The 19,264-nt window shown below is 35.1% G+C and overlaps 1 long non-coding RNA gene across 1 annotated transcript in view; it reads left to right on the top strand.

The window, feature by feature from the left end:
• Nucleotides 1-4,345: 4,345 nt before the first annotated feature.
• The window catches only part of LOC126947888 (uncharacterized), a 48,123-nt gene continuing 33,204 nt past the window's right edge, over nucleotides 4,346-19,264 (top strand). The window contains exons 1-2 of the long non-coding RNA XR_007723240.1: nucleotides 4,346-4,646; nucleotides 4,757-4,800. This is a non-coding gene — a long non-coding RNA (uncharacterized LOC126947888). The remainder of the gene's footprint in view (nucleotides 4,647-4,756; nucleotides 4,801-19,264) is intronic.

Here is a 19,264-nt window from a genome sequence, read left to right on the forward strand (position 1 = left end):
GGTGGGATTGTAAACTAGTTCAACCATTATGGAAAACAGTATGGCGATTCCTCAAGGATCTAGAATTAGATGTACCATATGACCCAGTGATCCCATTACTGGGTATATACCCAAAGGATTATAAATCATGCTGCTATAAAGACACATGCACACATATGTTTATCACTGCACTATTCACAATAGCAAAGACTTGAAACCAACCCAAATGTCAATCAATGATAGACTGGATTAAGAATACGTGGCACATATACACCATGGAATAATTATGTAGCCATAAAAAAGGATGAGTTCATTTCCTTTGCCGGGACATGGATGAAGCTGGAAACCATCATTCTGAGCAAACTATCACAAGGACAGAAAACCAAACACCGCATGATCTCACTCATAGGTGGGAATTGAACAATGAGAACACTTGGACACAGGGTGGGGAACATCACACACTGGGCCTGTCATAGGATGGGGAGCTGGGGGAGGGATAGCATTGGGAGAAATACCTAATTTAAATGATGAATTAATGGGTGCAGCAGACCAACATGGCACATGGATACATATGTAACAAACCTGCACGTTGTGCACATGTACCCTAGAACATAAAGTATAATAATTTAAAAAATTGGTTAAACCATACTCATCACTATTACCTTTGTCTCCAAGGATCACTGATGAATTCCATATGAAATTAAAGCATAGATTTATTAAGTAGTTTAAAAACGTATTGTGCTGAGTATTGGTGAAGAGAAAATAAAGGATGGAAGTAAACTTATTGATTCTTTTCATGACCCAAAACTTGAAGTTCTATGGAGATCACCAGAAAAATTCCTCGGGCACACCCAACTTTCCCATTTTCAGTGGAAAAGCAGGTGTGACAGTCTTATGTCAACCCAATTCACCTACGCAAGTTTGCTGGCTCTTCCTGAATCCTCTCTTCTTTTTTGTTTAGTATGTCCCCTTAACTTTCTCATTCCATTAGGTGGTGGTACGGGATTCATTACTGCCTCGCTCTGTCATCTTGGTTGTCACCTGATTTCGAAGTGCTTTCTCCTAAATGTATAGAATGTTAACTCTGTGTATGTCCTAACTATGATGTGAGTGGCAGAGAGCAGATAAAACATACCAAATTCTTGGAGACTAGGTTTTAGTATCATTATTGAGGTAGCATTATTTGGTAGGTCATCCAGCTTAAACAGAGAGTTGACTACTGCAGATTTTTCCATGTGTTAGCAACCTACTTGGAATGATTGAGATGACACTTATGTTTGACTGACTCCTAGAGTCTGACCTTAGGGACTGTTTGGAAAAGAGTTTGTTTAATTGAAATTTCTGTGTTATGATTTCCCATGTCAAAGCAACTAAGTTTACATTCATTGGTAGTTGTTGAGTTTATAAAAAACAAAATGTTTGAGTCCTTAAGAATACATGTGACTGTGAACATCAGTCTGCCAAAAAAACTCTGAGCAGCATGAAACACAGACCTTGACTTGTGCAGGAAAAACTGCCAGACAGAAAGAGAAATATTTAAAATATCGGGGTTTTATGCATTGGTTCTTTTTGCCTTAAGGGAAAGAAGCGGATGTAAAGACATCTGGAAAGCTTTCATAAAGTGAGATTTTACTTATCTACCTCTGGGTAGATAGTTTTAATTTCCAAACTCCTTAACCGTAAGGGGAATAGATTTGCTCATCACTCTGTGGAGTATTGTGGGAAAGAGAGAGGGCAAGACCTATTACAAATAACAGACCAATGTGACTGTGTCTTCCACATGCTGAAATTAAAGACTTTTTTTTTAACTGGAGAATGTAAGGGTACCTAAGAGACTTATTTATGTAGTAGTGGATATTAAACTTAAGCCCTTTGTCCGTTCTGTAGTGTGAATTGGAGAACATTTTCTGTTTTTCCATCTGCATCTGTTTGCTGTGATAGATCATCGACATTACTTCAATACAAATAAATAATATATGTTTTAAAAATACAACAGGGAAAATAAAGGATTGCAGTGGGACTTGCAATTAGGACATGTGGTATAAGAGTTCCTCTTCCTTTTAACTCTTCCCTGTTTTTTTTTTTTTTTTTTTTTTTTGTATCTGAGTATTTCACTTTTGTGCTGATTTGAGAATTTGTGCTTGTTTTTGTGTGTGTGTATGACTCTTGTTTGATTGATAATACTAAGCTTTACAATTTGTGCAACTGAATTACAGATTCATTTGTAGAAATGTGTGTGCTGAGAACTACTGGACTAGACCAGAGGTTTTCAAAACACTGGTATAAGAAGTAAAGATCAGAAAGTGTGAGAAAAAAATTTCTTTGATGAATAGACATTGTAAGAAAGAAGCTTCAGTTGTTGAGTCCACACCTTGCATGCTGGCTCCTATGTTCATGGGGAGAATTCCTGACAAAACTGGAAAAAATCAGAAAATATGTTTATGGAATTTTAGTAAGATAGACTTTGAAGTGCTTTTGAAGATAAGAGTTATTTAGGAATAATATAGACTGCAAAAAAAAATAAATCTGAAGGTGAACTTTAACTTAGTGCAAGTGGCCTGGAAATGATAGTGTATTATAAACCGTATTCTGGAAATATGTATCTGAAGCAAATTTCCTACTTTCCAAGCCCTTACAAATTTCAGTCATTCTACCTAGAATTATGACTAGTTGTTCCCTAATTATATGCAAAAAATAAAATAGAATTCAGAACTGCTAAGCCTTATAACTTGAGTTTCTAAAATGATCTGGGCTGTTTTAATAGAATGTTAGAATATTTATTGCCATGAATAAGCATCTGTTGGTTTGACCTCTCTACTGTTGATCAAATTCCTTATTTTCTTTGGGAAAACCTTCTCTCTCTCTTCTTGGCTATTAGTTTTCTTAAGTTATTGAGCATTTTAGTTGTAGAGGAGGAGGAGAAACTTCAAAGATATTTCTCTGCCAGGATATCAACAACTTAAAAGAATCTACATTGTTTAGAAATTTCTTGATAGATTTGTCTCAAGAAATCCTGAGTTTACAGAATTGTTTCAAGTTGAAACTGCTATTGTGAAAATGGTTTGCATATCTTAATTAATTTCTTTTGATTTTAATTTTCAGTAGAATGAACTTTATACAATTAAGTTATGACTCCTTTACTATGAACTGCAGTGTTTCGTAGTATCTATTCCTCATGGAGGAACAATTTACAGAAGGCCTATATGTTGTGATTTGCTGTAATGGTATCTTTTTCTCTAATATGGGACTAGCAATAACAGTTTTAAGAAGTAGATAGGAATATGCAACAGGAAAGTCTTTAGGTACCACACCTGCTTTGGCTGATTATCTGCTCCCGCCTCCTTACAGGTAACTTAGACTTACTTTGTGTGGATGGCAGAAAAGCAGAAGATAGAAATAGTTCTCTCTGAGAATCAAAAAGGAAAACAGTGTCTGACATATAGGAGCTCTTTCAGTTTCTCCTTTGGAGGCCAAGAGAGAAAAGGAAGAAAGAACATAGGAGGAAAGAGAAAATACACGAGATCTCTTATTTCACCAACATAGGTGACTTTTGTTTCCATACTCCTTAATTGTAATAAGAATTATCTTAGTTAATTATGTTCTCTATTGTTGGAGATGAAAAGGTCATTCACGTCTAGTTTTATATGTATAAGACAATTTACATATTCTTTTCTCTTCTGTCCCTAAACTTAAGCATAATTTTGAATTTTATATGTAATTTTTGCTTTATCTTAAAAAGAAGCAAATAATACATATGAAATAAATTGCTCTTTATTTTAACTGGCATTCTCAATTTTGTTCTAAATTAGCCAACACATTAATGATATATTTTTTAATATCTTATTCCTTGGAAACTTACAAATTACTTGTGGAAAGGTTTTCAGAATTATAGACAAAGTTATTTCGTGGCATACTGAAATAAATTTTGAAAATAGAAAAAATCTTTGTTATAAGTCATTTGCAACTCTATATAAAGATTGAAAAATACTGTCTTATAGATAGATGTGGTGACAATAGAAGAGATGACATAGAATAGCATAAATCTATCTAGTCATTTAAAGGAGATAGTTTCATTGATTCTAGGTAGATCTGTTCTGTTAAATTGTTTTTTCTTTCCTTATAAATGTTGTAGATTATGTTTGCTTAGTTTCTAGAAAGGACAATAATGGCTGCATATCTTACTTAGATTGTTTATGTTTTGGAAGCCACATTTTGAAGAGGGGTGATTATCTCTTTCGTAAAAACAGTCTTGTTTGTTCTCCCTGCAGCAATCAGTTGATATCACTAGGGGTCAGTCTACATGAACAGATGTCCATATATATGATGGTTTTAAGACAGTGTTATCTCATTTCATGCAGTGTTTTTTTCATTTGGGGATATGGACACTTACATAGTAATATACAGCTTCTTGCAGCTTGAATTTTCTAACTATACACTTGACAGGACATTTCTATGTCGTCAAGGATTTCTGTATGTCGCTCAACTGTTCTTTTCCCTTAGCTGCCTGGTTCCTTTCTGTCTGATGTCAACTCAGATCCTTCATCTAATTTAATATGCAGGAACAAAAGAATGGCTGACAACAACGACAGAATCGTGGTCAGGGTATTCTCAAAGCCTTTGTGAATGGACTGAAGGTGACAACTGCTCCCAGGATGACTGGATTTGGGGTATGTCTGACACGTGGGAGTTATAGAGGAGGGTGACATTGCAACTATGATGCCTTATCTAACTGCCGGTTTCTATTATTTTCTTTCATGTTCCCTCTGCCTCCTGGAAGACCCGGAAGTCTGTCTTCACCACTGCACCGTAAGTTTTTCTTGGGTAGGTATGGCGTCTTAACCGTCCTTATTTGTCCAGTACTTAGCACAACGTTTGGCATATAGTCGGCAGTGATCATATTTTCTTAACTGAACTGAACTTGGTAAATGCTAATATGCCAGAATGACCTACTACATAGTTACTTTTATCGGCAGAGAAATGTTACACATTAATGGATATGCCCATGTAACAATGGCCAAAAATAGAATGACCCACTCTACTTTTCCTTTTTAAGGATAGAAAAGAATGTACATAGTTTATGAGTAATTAGAATAATTTGGAGCTCATATGTAGCAAATAATTGTTCTAAGAAGAATGCCTTCTAATCATTATTAGTATTTTTTGGCTTATAAGCAACAGAAATTTATTTCTTACAGTTCTAGAGCCTGGAAATTCCAAGATCAGTTTGCCAGCATCTCTGGGTTCTGGTGAGGGCCTTCCTTCTTCATAGACAGAAGTGTATCACTGCAGCCTCACATGAATGCCTTCTAATTTTTAGGCAAAACATAGAGAAATATTCTCATGTCTTAAACTAGAAAAGACATTCTTGTTAGTTTAGAAACAATATGTAGTTTTCTGAATAAAATCTTTTCTCTTTGTTCTGATTAATGTTATGTTTAACACTACGTTGGCCATATTAGAAAACTACTTTAAAATCATAGAATCTAGCTTGAGGAATTGGAAGAACTTATTATTTATTTAGCTCACATCATTGTGTTTGTAGAAAACCTTTTCGCTTTTCAACAGAATGAGCACAGGAGTTTTTTGAAGGCTCATGGCTTTAGTAATTATACTAAATTATATCTTACATGCATAAATTATTATATATATAAAATATACTGCACTAAATCATACACTGTATTAGACTATGATCAAAGATGAGGTTCAATTTGTGACCACTGGGAGTCACTGTGTAGCTGTCACAGCTAGGAAGGCCCCCCACACCATCCACACAAGCTTGCTGGGCTACTGGGGAGATAACACGCTCATCTCTCTCTTCCAACCTCTGGCATTTATCCATTTGCCAACTGTTAGTTATTAAATGCCCACAGAGAGCTGGGTGCTGTGTTAAATGAGGAAACACAGTAAGAACAAGCTGCCTATGTAGCCAGCCACACCCCCCATCAAAGCTCTTTCAAAGTCCTTTATGATTTAGTTTCGATATTTTGGTACATTTATTTATGAAAAATTGTCTTTCCTACTAGAGATCTTTAAGAGATACATATGTGTTTTTATTTTATCTTGTAATTGTTTATCATATTGGCCGGTATATAATAAATCCTTAAGACACATTTGTTGAGTGACTAGACGCTATGCCAGTTATTTTCTCTAGTCCTTGCATTTGGTTGCTATTTCTTCTTAATTGCATTACTGCTTAGTTATAGCAACTTACCCTGCATCCTCATCCTCTAATGTTGTTGTAATATGAAATAGAAATAGGTGAACAATTTTCTTTCATGTCAGTTATTTTTCCTCCTTTGTTCTGCCATAACAATTTAGCGGTCTTGTTTATATCACATCAAAAATGAATGACATCAGTTATCAATGACAACAATAACAGCCTCACGTCTGTAAGTGGGGACTAGAATTGAACCATATAGACAAACATGTGTGTGGTATTTGAAAACAGCATTAGTTATTAGAAAGAGAAAGAAGTTCTTAAGAGCGAAATTTGCATTTTAGTTTCATATCTTTCACCAGTGAATTACTTCAATATAGAGGATTGTGTTACTTCTCACTGCTTCCCTTTCTCCATTTATAAAATTCATTTAATGCCTATTAAATGCCAGTTAGGGACCAGGCTATGACCTAGGTGTTGCGGAGAGTACAAAGATAATTTAGCAGAGCATAATGCCTTATGGGGCTAACTGTACAGTTGTAAAAGAAATATATAAAACAAACTGAACTTTTAAGGCAGCATTTAAGTGCCATATAAGTGGAAGAGACCGTAGAAATTTAGATATGTGGGTGATTCCATTTAGCTTTGATCTCATGATCGCCTTCAGAAGAAATCGATTTTTCTTTTGGCTTTAAAGTATCAAGACACTCCATTCGCTGGAATGGAGAGCAGGGGGCATTTTGGGGAGAAGTGTTCAGGGATGTCTTGGCAATAATGAGTACACCTTATGTCTGAAGAGAAGAACATGTATAGGAGAGAGTAGAGAAAACTCCTAAAGAAGTGATGAGTTTATTTAATAAAAATCTTGAATATATTTTTAATCATGAGTTTAGGGACCATAATGAATTACGCTTGAAATTGGGTTTTGAAGGTCACTCTTCATTTGCTATCCTACTCCTCTTGCTGGAACAATTGGATGTTCTTAGTAGGAACCACATCCAGAGTTACTGTGTCCCGTAGCTTTTTCCTGACATTTGTTACTACTAATGATCCAAATCTAAACATTGCCAGAGGTCTCGATTTTCTTGCAAAAGGGTTGCATTTCATCCAAAGAGCTGCTGCCTTTCAGTGGGCAGCTCTGGAACCTTTGAGGCCTGAAAATAACCCACTGTTTGGGCACCTAACTTGTTACAAAGAGAGTGAAGAGCTCCAAGTCTTATCCTGGATTTTCAGCTTCCCCTTTGGCTTCTATTAAAAAAATACTCTCCAGGAAAACTTTTTGCCAGACTAAGCACCACAGATGCTGAGCTTGTATGATAAAACACTGGGGTGCTTGAGAATAAACTGATGGCAGGAAAAGTTGCTTGTTGAATTAATTAATTTAGATTTACATCTCTATTTTAACTATTAACTAGCAATGTGCACTGTAGGTAAAAATACAATTCTACTCCTTTTCTATTTACATTCTTCTTGCCTTCTCTCCTTCATACTATGTTTAAGGACTTCCAATTCCGGGGAACAACACTTAATTCCCGTAACTGAGAATCAACATTTGTTCCCATAACTGCAGAAAGACTTCTGTTCCTGTTAATGCCAATGGATTTTCAGTCCCATTAAGGGAAATAGCTCTTTATTTTTATTAATGTAGAATGAGAAGGCTGGAAGCTCACAGGTAATAAAGACCAGACAAACAGATTCAAAGAAAAAAAACCATAAAGAAAACAAGTGATTCATGGTAATGATTTTTTGCTTGTCCAAAAAGTCTCTATAATTATTTTTTTCTCCCATGGAAATGATACTGAAGAAACTTATAGAAAGTGTGTGTGTGTGTGTGTGTGTGTGTGTGTGTCTGATTTTAGGCTATTTATTTTATGGATTACTTTACATACTCTGTTCGCTTGTTTAAAAAGCACATTGTTAAGGCTACAAAAGGAGATCAATCACAATTTTTAATGAACAGCTGTAAGGTAAATAGAGTGTACAAAAACATATTACTTTTTTCATTCAAAGGACTGATAAGAAACTGCTAATCTTATGTGTATCTCAGGCTTGTGGTATAATTGGGGAAAAAAATCTCGACAGGTATATATTATTTAATTCAATAGGTATTTGTATAGATGTTGTTTCTATTTATTTTGGAAAAATAATATCAGTAAGTAAATTGTAATAAATTGGTCCCTAAGTAATTTCGTGTGAATGTATTTAAAAAATTATTATGTAATTGTACCAAAATAGTTTCTTATAAAAGAGATAGCAGGATTTTTTTTGATTAATTAACTTTTTAAATATTACAAATAACCTTTACATGTATAAAACACAAATGATATTTAGTAAGTCTGGATTTTTCATGTATCAGATTCTCTTAAAATTGGTCAAATAGGCAAATTTCTTCTATTTGGTATGAGGAATCTCTTCTATTTGTTTTGAGGCGCCTATAGCTTTTCTTTAAAATGATGCCCAAATCATACTTTTTGTTGAGCTTTGCGTATTGAACTACAAGAACAGAGTAGATACACAAGTCATTAAAACAAATTAAAATTAAACAGTTTGGTCAGTCATGAGCTGAATATTTTTTAAAAACACAATTATTTGCAAGAATCTTCACTTCAAATATAAGTTGTGGATGGTGTGAGGCGGAAACTCTGTAAAATATAGCAACGATACACAATACAAAAAACAAACCGGCCGGGCGCGGTGACTCACGCCTGTAATCCCAGCACTTTCGGAGGCCGAGGCGGGCGGATCACGAGGTCAGGAGTTTGAGAACAGCCTGGCCAACATGGAGAAACCCGTCTCTACCAAAAATACAAAAATTAGCTGGGTGTGGTGGCGCGCGCCTGTAATCCCAGTTACTCGGGAGACTGAGGCAGGAGAATCGTTCCAACCCGAGAAGTTGAGGTTGCAGTGAGCTGATTGCACTCCAGGCTGGGCAACACGGTGAGACTCCGTCTCAAAAAATAATAAAATAAAATAAAATAAAATAAAATAAAAATCAAATGACCAAATGTGACAAATCTGTGAAGTTATTGAACTAAAGTATAAAAAAAGGATGAAGAAAATACCTAAGGTATTTTACTTTCTATTCTCCAAAATCCCTCACTGGTTGGGCGCAGTGGCTCACGCCTGTAATCCCGCACTTTGGGAGGTCGAGGAGGGTGGATCACCTGAAGTCAGGAGACCAGCCTGGCCAACATGGTGAAACTCCATCTCTACTGAAAATACAAAAGTTAGCTAGGCGTGGTGGCACGTGCCTGGAATCCCAGCTACTTAGGAGGCTGAGACAGGAGAATCCCTTAAACTAAGGAGGTGGAGGTTGCAGTGAGCCGAGATCGCACCAGTGCATTCTAGCCTGGGTGACAGAGCGAGACTCTGTTAAAAAAAAAAAAAAAAAAAAAAAAAAAAAAAGAATCCCTTACTGAACATGCATTATACTTTATCTTTGTATTTCAAATCTACCTCTGCCTGCACACCCATCTCTCATCAGGGTCTAGCACTGGCTAGGCAATAAATCTTATTGTGTGAAAGAAAGGAATAATTCAATGAGCAAAACAGTGGTATAAGCGTAAACTGAGCTCATATATTGCCATTTGGTCTGGAGCAGAAGAGAAATCATTTTACAAATAAACAGTCATTTGTCTCCAAATATTCCTTAGATAAATAGAGAGTGATAATTTTCAGGTTATATCCCACTGAGAGCGTAAATAAATTTCTCTTTAAAAAATACATTTTTTTTCTCCCAAGTAGTGAATAACATATACCTTAGGAAAAAAACAAAACAAAACTAGAAAATAAAGTTAAAAAAAGCTTTAGAAATTATTGTACTGGTCAATTATAATAATGATAAATAATAAGAAATAGAGTTAAAAGAAGCTTATAAATTATTGTACTGGTCATTAATAATAATAATTAATAATAATAATGACCAGTACATTTTCTTCAACATATAGATGCGGAAACTGAGCTACACAGAGAAGTAAACACATCTGTCAACTTTTTTCTTTTATTCTGGAAAACATTTTCCACATGCACAAAAGTAGTGTGTAGCATAGAACTCTGCTGTTCAATGTGGTAATCATGAGCCATGTGCGACTACAAACCACTTCAAATTTGGCTATTGACGCATGTCAAAATGATAATATTTTGGATATATTGAGTTAAATAAAAATAATTTAAAAATGGATTTTGCTTATTTATTTTTACCTTTTAAAACTGCTTGCTAAGAGATTTGAAATTACACATATGGCTCACCTTATATATTTTTGGACAGTGCTGGCAGTCCATAAACCCTGTGGAATAGTAGGTACCAATGCCCACTTCAGCAGTCATCATTCGTGGGTCACCTTGTTTCATTTATACTCTGTGTGCTTTAGCACTGCCCATAGTCACGCAGATAATTAGTCCCAGATTTGGCATGAACACCTGGTTCTTGGCTGTTCTTCTTTTTACTATTATTAATTGAAGCATTGTGTGTGTGTGTGTGTGTGTGTGTGTGTGTGTGCCAGTTTTACGTCTTCTAATTATTTAACCCTATATTTCTTAGTTTTACTGATTTTAACAGTTTAATAATGTATTTATTTATGTTTAATATATTCATTTTCTATGCTGATGTTTATTTTAATTTTATTGATAAAAATTTTTAGATCAAATTCTCCAATTTACTTTACTAAGTACCGTGGATTCATTTGTAGGTAGTTGCTCATACTTGCAAAATCCTGATCATCTGAAGATACCAAGGGGTTAGTGCCTTCTTGGCTGTATTTTTATTTATAGTTTTCATGAAAAGTTCCATTATCCTCTTAAAGTAGATGTTAAAAAAGGATGTGTCCAATAATCAATAAACATATCTATTGAATATTTACCATGTAAGACACACATGCATGTGCGCGCGCGCGCACACACACACACACTACATCATACATCATTTCCGGAGTTAGTAATCTTGGAGTGGGAAGAGCGAGGAGGAAGCACAGTTTTGTAGAAATGCTGGACCTGAAGTGTCAGGGAGATACCCAAGTAGAAATGTCTGGAGATTAGCAGGAGCTGAGCTGCTGGGGAAAACATTTCCTGTCTGCATGTTCTCTTCAGTGATGACTTCTTGAATAGAAGAGGAGGAAATTTTGTTGAAACTATTAATTATGGTATTTCAGAGAAAACTTACAATTACATTTCTGCACATATTTTTATGTACCTTTGTTATAGTTATTTCAAAGCAAACATACTTGTGTATTATGAGGGGATATAAATCATTAGTAGAATCAATTTAATTCATTTTTAACTTAATTACAAATTCGATTTAGCACATTTGCATCTTAGGAACGGAAAAGGGCTTTATCACAGAAAATCCAGGAGTTCTGAGTTTTTCTGTGTACCTAGGTCAAGACTTAGAAAAGTTATGTGATGTTTTGCTGGTACTCCTAACAAATGTACCTACCCTTAGGAGTGATGTGGGTGGAAGAAATGCTGCCTGTATGTTGGCTGTTTTCTGGGTGCCCTACAGATCCACATCTACCATTCTCTGGTCCTGGGAAGCTGATCTGTAGAAACCATGCCACCTGGTTCCTTTGCCCTCTTTCTGCCCTCTGATTTGGTAGAACAGTGGGAAGTATTAGCAGGAGCTGGGAAGTAGGGAGTGAATTCAGGGTGTCTATTCCCTTGTTCTTTTCCTGTAAGATTTGCTGAGGGTGACTGCTGTTTACCCAGCCCCTCTGTCTCTGGCTTTTGGCCATCAGTCACTCCTCTGCAGACCTAGGGCTGCTAACTAACACCTTCTCCCTTAAATGGCCAGAGGTACTACCTTATCCCTAGTGGGTTTTCCATTCTTGCCCATATATTTGTAAAACCCTTTTATTAAACTCCCCTCAAGCTATCCCAATTTGAATGTGCCATTTGCTTCCTGGGGAATCCTGAAAGTGTATGAGGATTTCCAAACTTGACTTTATATGTTAGAAATCCACTTTGACCCTGCACACCTCAGTGTGCTTTCTTCGAAAGTTGAGTTTCTACTTGGAAAATTAATTGGCAGGTGGCTGGAGATTCTGGGACATTGAGCAAAGGCTAATTAGAACAAGGATTTTCTCACATTTCTTTCCACTTAAAGAATAAAATGTTATGTTTCACTGAATAAAATATACAAGTGATATTCCAGAATATACTTGAAGACTAAACAGTTTTTCAAGGTATACTTGCGATTAAACAAAGGAATGAGGTGGCAGCTGCAGCCCTGAAGTCCATACATTTGGACCTGACTTTAAATCGACGCCACAGACGCATTTGGCCTCACATTGCTAGCAACACACTAAGTCCTAGTGCACTTAAGAGCTTCAGGTTTTTAATAAGCGTTTTCTTCAAAGAGGTGGCTTGATTTGCTCTGTGATTTTTGTCAAGTGCATATCATATCAAAGGATAAGTGTTTGCCAAAGCCTTTCTTCAGCCACAAAAAGGGAAGTTTTGTTTGAAGAAAGTCAAGCTGGCTGCAGTGACCAGCTCCCACTGGGAAGATGAAAGGAATGATTGGATTTCCTGTTACTCTTTTGTTGTTGTTTGTATCCCTCACATATTTTAATCAACATGAAAGAACATGTTGCACCGTGAGAGCAGTGCAATTTGAGAAAGCCATTTAGAGGCCGCCAAATACATTTGCAACTAATAAAGTTGTATTTGTCTATGGTGTCAAAGACCAGATTTATAAGAGATGATTAATAAGGGCCGGAATGCCAGACATGGAGAGATAATCAGGAGATTATTCTGAAGATGGATTTCTCCACTGCAGATTTTTGATATGCATTATGTACATTTCAAGAAACAAGATAGACTGTAAAGGGTAATTTTGGTCCAATGACAGTGAAGGATTGAGACATAATTATGGTGTAAACTGCATACATTTTCTATATACAAGTACACATGGCCTAATAAATCAAGAATAGTAATTTCAAATTGAGAATTAAGATTTTTTTATTAATGATCTGTATTTAATATATGAAAATATTCATCTTAATTTATTGTTGTACATTATTTTCTTATTAAATTTCATATATCTATACATAATAGGCCCTCAATATGTGTTTGTTCAAGGAATGAATAACTAGATAGTTCAAGAATATGCATTTTAAAATTTTTAAATCATTAAAAATTCTGTTACATAATGATGCTTGTGCCCTGAAGAAAGGAAAAAATAAAAAAAGAAAACATACCATTATCATTGTATTTATTATAATCTACAATTTCCATTAAGGAAATTAACACCATTGGATATTCTTATTCGAATGAAGTAAGTCTCAATTTTCTCAGGGCAAGTGCTTGAGACGAGAAAGAAGTAGAGCATCGCACCTGCTCTCTCAAAAGGCTGAGCTCTGCATTTCTTCATGAGGGCAGAAAGGTGGAGAACACTACCCCTACTCTGCATTATTTTTGTTTGAGTTTCATATCTTTATAGTATTGTAAGTCTCTTTTTGTCTTACATTTTTTCTTCTTCCTATTTTTAAAAGTTATTCAAGAAGGTTAAGTTCACCATATTCTTCAGTGTATAGGATATTCTAGGCACTGGTCTGAACAAAGTCCTGTTCCTATCTTAGTCATTGATGGATTTCCTTTATTCCCATTGTTCACCACCTTTCTCCACAAAAGACACCATACTGTATATCCTCCTGCTCTTATGTTCTTGCAAAATGTATATTGCTGTTTCACGTATGTCTATTTTTAATTTATGAAAATAGTAATGGAATAGATCTTGTTCTTTGTCTTGTTCTTACCGTTTTTCACTCATAAGTATGTTCTTGCTCTTTTTCCTTGTGACTATGAGCAATATAGTCCATTGCTTCTAGCTAACAGCGCACTGTAATGGGTCTTTACCACGTGATAACTACACAGTTCCTTGATGTTATCACTGCATTACAACTTCGTCTTCTGATGTCTAGGCCATCCACCTTTCTACCTGTGGTTCCTGAGGGTTCTCATGATCCCACAAGCCTGCCAATGCTTGGTGTTATCTAGCTTTTAATTTTGGTCATTATGAACATAAAATGATGTCTCATTGCTTCAGTACGCATCTTTCTGATTAAGTCTGAACAACAATTTATGTGCTAACTGGCATTTTAGACCATCTCCTCTGTAACTTGACAGAACATATACTTTGCCCAGTTTTCAACTGGGATTTATATTTTTACCTTTTTGATTGTCTCAGGATAGTCTATGTGTTAGACCTCTGATAGTTTTAGTGAAAAATTTCAATCTTCCATTTTCTCTGATCTTTACTTATGAGGTCCTTCCTTGAACAAAATCCTTAAGTCTAGTATGAGAAGTTGGAGAAGTTGTGTCTTGTGTATGTGTATGTTGTTTTGGGGTTTAAGAAGGTATTTCCCACCTATCTGTCCCCAAGTTATTCTTCTGTATTTTCTGTTATTGACTTCATTCATAACTTTATATTACACATTTGAATCCTTAATATATTTAGTCTACATTTACATGTGATGTGGATGGAAGTCCTGTTTTATTTTTTTCTATATAATGCCAATTTTCCCAACTCTTTTGTTAAATCATTTGCCATTTGCCCATTGGTGGTTATGCTGGCACCTTTATCATGTATTTCTGCTCATGGGTTTTTATCTGAGCTCTCCATTTTGTTATATTAGACCATTATCTATTCTTGTGCCAATAATATACTGTCAATGCATTACTTTGTTTATCCAGGGCTTTATAGTATAGTATGAACTAATATCTGGTATGTCAAGTTTATCTTTTTAAAACATACGCACTTTGCTATTTGTAGACCTTTGTTTTTCCATATAAATTTTAGTGTAAATGTATTCAAAAATTACTACCGTATTAGGATTGTACCAAATTTATAGATTAATTTAATTTAGACAACTTTTAAGTTGTGTCACCCAAGGGCATGGTATATCACTTCAGATATTCAGCTCATCTATGCCCTACCTTAGAGTTTTGAAATTCCTCAGAGCTTTGAGCATTGTATTTGAAATAATTTCTAGAAATTTATAGTGTGAAAGTAATGTCACATTTCTATCATATTTTAAAATTGTTGTTGCTTGTAAAAAAAAGATTCTATTGAATTTTGCAATTTGATTTATGTCAGGAAACCTTGGTCAATTTCTTCATAGTTCTAATAGTTTAGCCTATTGATTTCATTTATTGTCCTGTGTAATGACCAATTCACCAGAGTGTGGCTGTTTATCAGAATTTATTTCCGGCTGATTACAGACGTACTCTTTTTTTCTTTCCTTTGGTTCAGCCTTCTAGATTGTAAATGTTATCAAGGTATTTGATAATGCTGAGTTTATAAAATTTTTACAACAACCACTTTTATTTATCTTCTTATTTTACTACTTTCTTCAAGATTGTTTTCACAGTGGCTTTATGGTTGCAAATTATCTGAGGCTTTATAAGCCCAAGGGGATTTGGCATTCCTTAATATCTAAATCAGAAGATGGCTGGATGTATAATTTTTGCAATAACATTATTTTCTTAAAATACAGTCAAACCTTGCTATAGAGAAGTCTAAGGTCAACTGATTTCTCTCATTTTGTAGATGATCTAGCGGCCTTTCCTTTTGGTAAACTTTGGAATTCTTATCTTTGCTATTCTTAAATACCACAATAATGTGTCTAAAAGTGAAGTTTTCTATTATCTGATTTATTTGTCACTCTGAAGCCTTTTAATCTGGCATCTTTCACCTTTTTCTAATTTTAGAAAAAATTATCTTCAATGTTTCTTCCTTCCTTTTGTACCTTCTATATTTTAGAGATTCCTATCATCTCGATACTGACACTAGAACCTCCATATCTCCTTAATTTACACATAATATCATTTTAAATTTTTTTATATCTTCTGGAAGGTTGCCTAAATATGATTTCCTGCTTAATAATTTGCTCTTAAATTATGTGTATTATGCTGTTTATTCAATCTTTTTTCTTTCTGTATTGTCATTTTGTACCTAATGTTTGATTCATTCTTCAAATTCTTATTCCTATTTAATATTGGTAGCATCTTTCTTCATATATTTAATTATATTATCATATGTAATTTAATTTTTTTATTCTTCTGTTTATTAGCCTATGGGGTTATCAGCCACTCTGCTGATAATGTATATTAGAAAACACTAAGGGTCAAACTTTAGTTTGTGTCTCTCTTGGTAAATTTTGGGAATAGAAGGGAATGAAGCTCAGGGTGGAGAGTTTCAGGTACTAGAACCACTGTTGTTAACCCTTACTTATCATCAACATATGAGGACCATTGATGATAAGAGCACTAGCTTATTATCAGACCACTCTTTTGGTCAGGGACTGACTTTTAAATCCTTGGAAAGAAAGAGAGAAGGCAGCTTCCTTAGTTTGTAATCCACCAGCCGTGGGGGAAAGACGGCATTAAGAAATGAATACTGAAGGGCAGAATATCAGCTTGGGTATATTGGAATCCACTTCTTACACTGACAGGATTTTTGCAATAACCTGAAATTATTTTAATAGATATTGGTGGCCTAAATTGTTGTGAGCATATAGCTTCTGTGGTCAAGTGGCAAGTGATGATTTTCTCAAGTTAACACAGGAGAAAGAAAATGAAACAATATAGATGTTTTCCTGAGTATGATGAATAGATAAAAACAATCTATAGTCTCTCTGGTGGTTTTTTATTTTTTCAGGTTTCTGTTGTGATTGGTTGGTTGTGCTTGTACTTCTGATGCATTCATTTTTTGTTGTTGTTGTAATTTCAGTAGTTTTTCAGCAGAAATCTTTGCATAGCTTTTCTTCCCACTGTTTGTCCTTTCGTCTTTCCCTCCCTCCGTCCCTCCCTCACTTCCTTCCTTCCTTCCTTCCTTCCTTCCTTCCTTCCTTCCTTCCTTCCTTCCTTCCTTCCTTCCTTCCTTCTCTCCTCCCTTCCTTCCTTTCTTCCTTCCCTCCTTCCATATCCCTCTCTCTTTCTCTTCCCCCATGACATCTCTTCTCTTCCCTTTCTCTCCTTTCCTTCTCTCCTCTATATTTTCTTTTCCTTCTCTTTTCTTCCCTTCCCTTTCCTTCTGGTCCCTAAACCCTTGACAAGGGAAGGAATAAGGTTAGAGGAAATAAGAATTAGATTTAGCAGCAGCACAAAATTGTTCTTTTACTCCTTCTCTTCTTTCTGAAGCCCAGCCCTACAATTTTCTAATATGTGCAAAATCTTGGATCGAGATTTGAAATGTCTCCAATAAACCACTCAGTTCTCCTCTACTGAAGGTGTTTGCCCAAGGAGAGTAGCTATCATTGACACTGGTGATGTTCCAGAAATTTACTTATTCGTTGGCTCTTTCTTAACAAAATCTTTGTGATTTTGTTAAGAAAAATCTTAGGAAAAATCTTCGTGATTTTGCCTATTTTGTAGTTATTCTGTTATCATTTTCTTCACCACTTCCTGGGTTTAATTGGTTCCATATACACATGGCTTATGATCCCAGAGTTTTCAGACCTCTAGAGTTTTCAGCTGCAATTGCTTAAAGTATAATTATTCTAAGAGATACCCAAGAATTGATCAAATATTCTTGGGAGACGCTCCATTCTGTCTATTTTCTTCATAAAATCTAGAATTCTTAAGAACTTGTTGGCCTTTATTATGTTTTTAATGACAGCTTCCACCATTTATTTATTTATTTATTTATTTTTTGTGACTGAGTCTTGCTCTGTTGACAAGTCTAGAGTACAATGGTGCAATCTCAGCTCACTGTAGCCTCCAACTCCCAGGTTCAAGTGATTCTCCTGCCTCAGCCTCCCGAGTCACTGGGATTATAGGCACCCGTTATCATACCCAGCTAATGTTTGTATTTTTGTAGAGACGGGGTTTCACCATGTTGGCCAGGCTAGTCTTGAACTCATAACCTCAGGTGATCCGCAACAGGCGTGAACTACTGCGCCCAGCCCAGCTTCCATCCTTGTTAGACAAGGACAGTTAACAATGGAGAAGGAAGGAAGTAGAGATAAACTTTTCCTAGTTCTTTTTGATTTTTTATATTTTTAAATTTCCCTCAGTGAACTAGTTTAATAATAAAATACATGGGAAAAGGGGTTTAAAATGAGTAAGGATTAAAAAGTACTGAAATATTAAGACAATGTCCAAGACCTTAGGACCCATTAGTAAACTGTCATCATTCTGTTTTTCTCCAAGTTCCATGGATGATAATTTCCACATCTGGAAGCAAAATCTCTTTAGAAGTCATTTTGTAAATATAACCTATATGTATTTCTTTCTAATAATTTACACTTTAAAATATTTTACATATAAAATGAAAATACATTTTGTAATATCTGATTCTTGAACAAAGATTTCATCATATTTATATAATGGCAGAAGTTTTGACCTTCTACCCTTGGATCAACACATGGACTTGTTTGTTAAACATCCACTAATAAAGCGTGTTGCCTGGACGTCAAGTTTTATTTTTTTTCTTGCAGCAATAATTGAAATCAATGAAAACGGAGACATCTTCCGTGAACCTTACACAGAGAAGGAGAGGTGCGGTTTTCCCTTGGACCTTTGGCATGAAAACTGCCATGCAAAGTACTAGAGATTTAACGTATCAAGATTTGTTTTTTTTTTGGCTAATACACATTTTTATCTATTGAGCTCCCAAACTCAACGCAGTTGGTCCTCTCCATAAAACTGAAATGGTTCTGTGATGAGGAAGATAAGTGGTAACTATTTAAAGCAAATGCCTACTTTGGTATAGACACATACAACACTTTCATTTGCACATAGATTGCTAATGTTTTACTCTGAAACCTTGTATTTCTTCACACATTTGGTTAACCATATGCCTTTGATGGCAATCCAATTTAAAGCATGGCTTCTTATGGGGAATGAGAAGTATAATTAAGCTAAAATTTTAGACTAGGTCGGTAATGCATTTTGATTTCTCACGAGGTTCTAATCCAGTTTACAAAATGTTTCCAGATGTACAATCTAGTTCCAGATAAATTTTTATGGATGTACAGAAATCGTAATCCTAAATTATGAAAATATAATATTTACAGTCTTTGTTATGGAAGCTCCATTTGGAACATCATCTTGAAATTATTAAGATCATAGAAAGTTGTACAGAGCAATTTAAGATTTGTAATTTCATATTTGTGCTCAAAATGAGTGATTGTA

Source organism: Macaca thibetana, chromosome 2, assembly GCF_024542745.1.
Source record: "Macaca thibetana thibetana isolate TM-01 chromosome 2, ASM2454274v1, whole genome shotgun sequence".
Taxonomy (NCBI): domain Eukaryota; kingdom Metazoa; phylum Chordata; class Mammalia; order Primates; family Cercopithecidae; genus Macaca; species Macaca thibetana.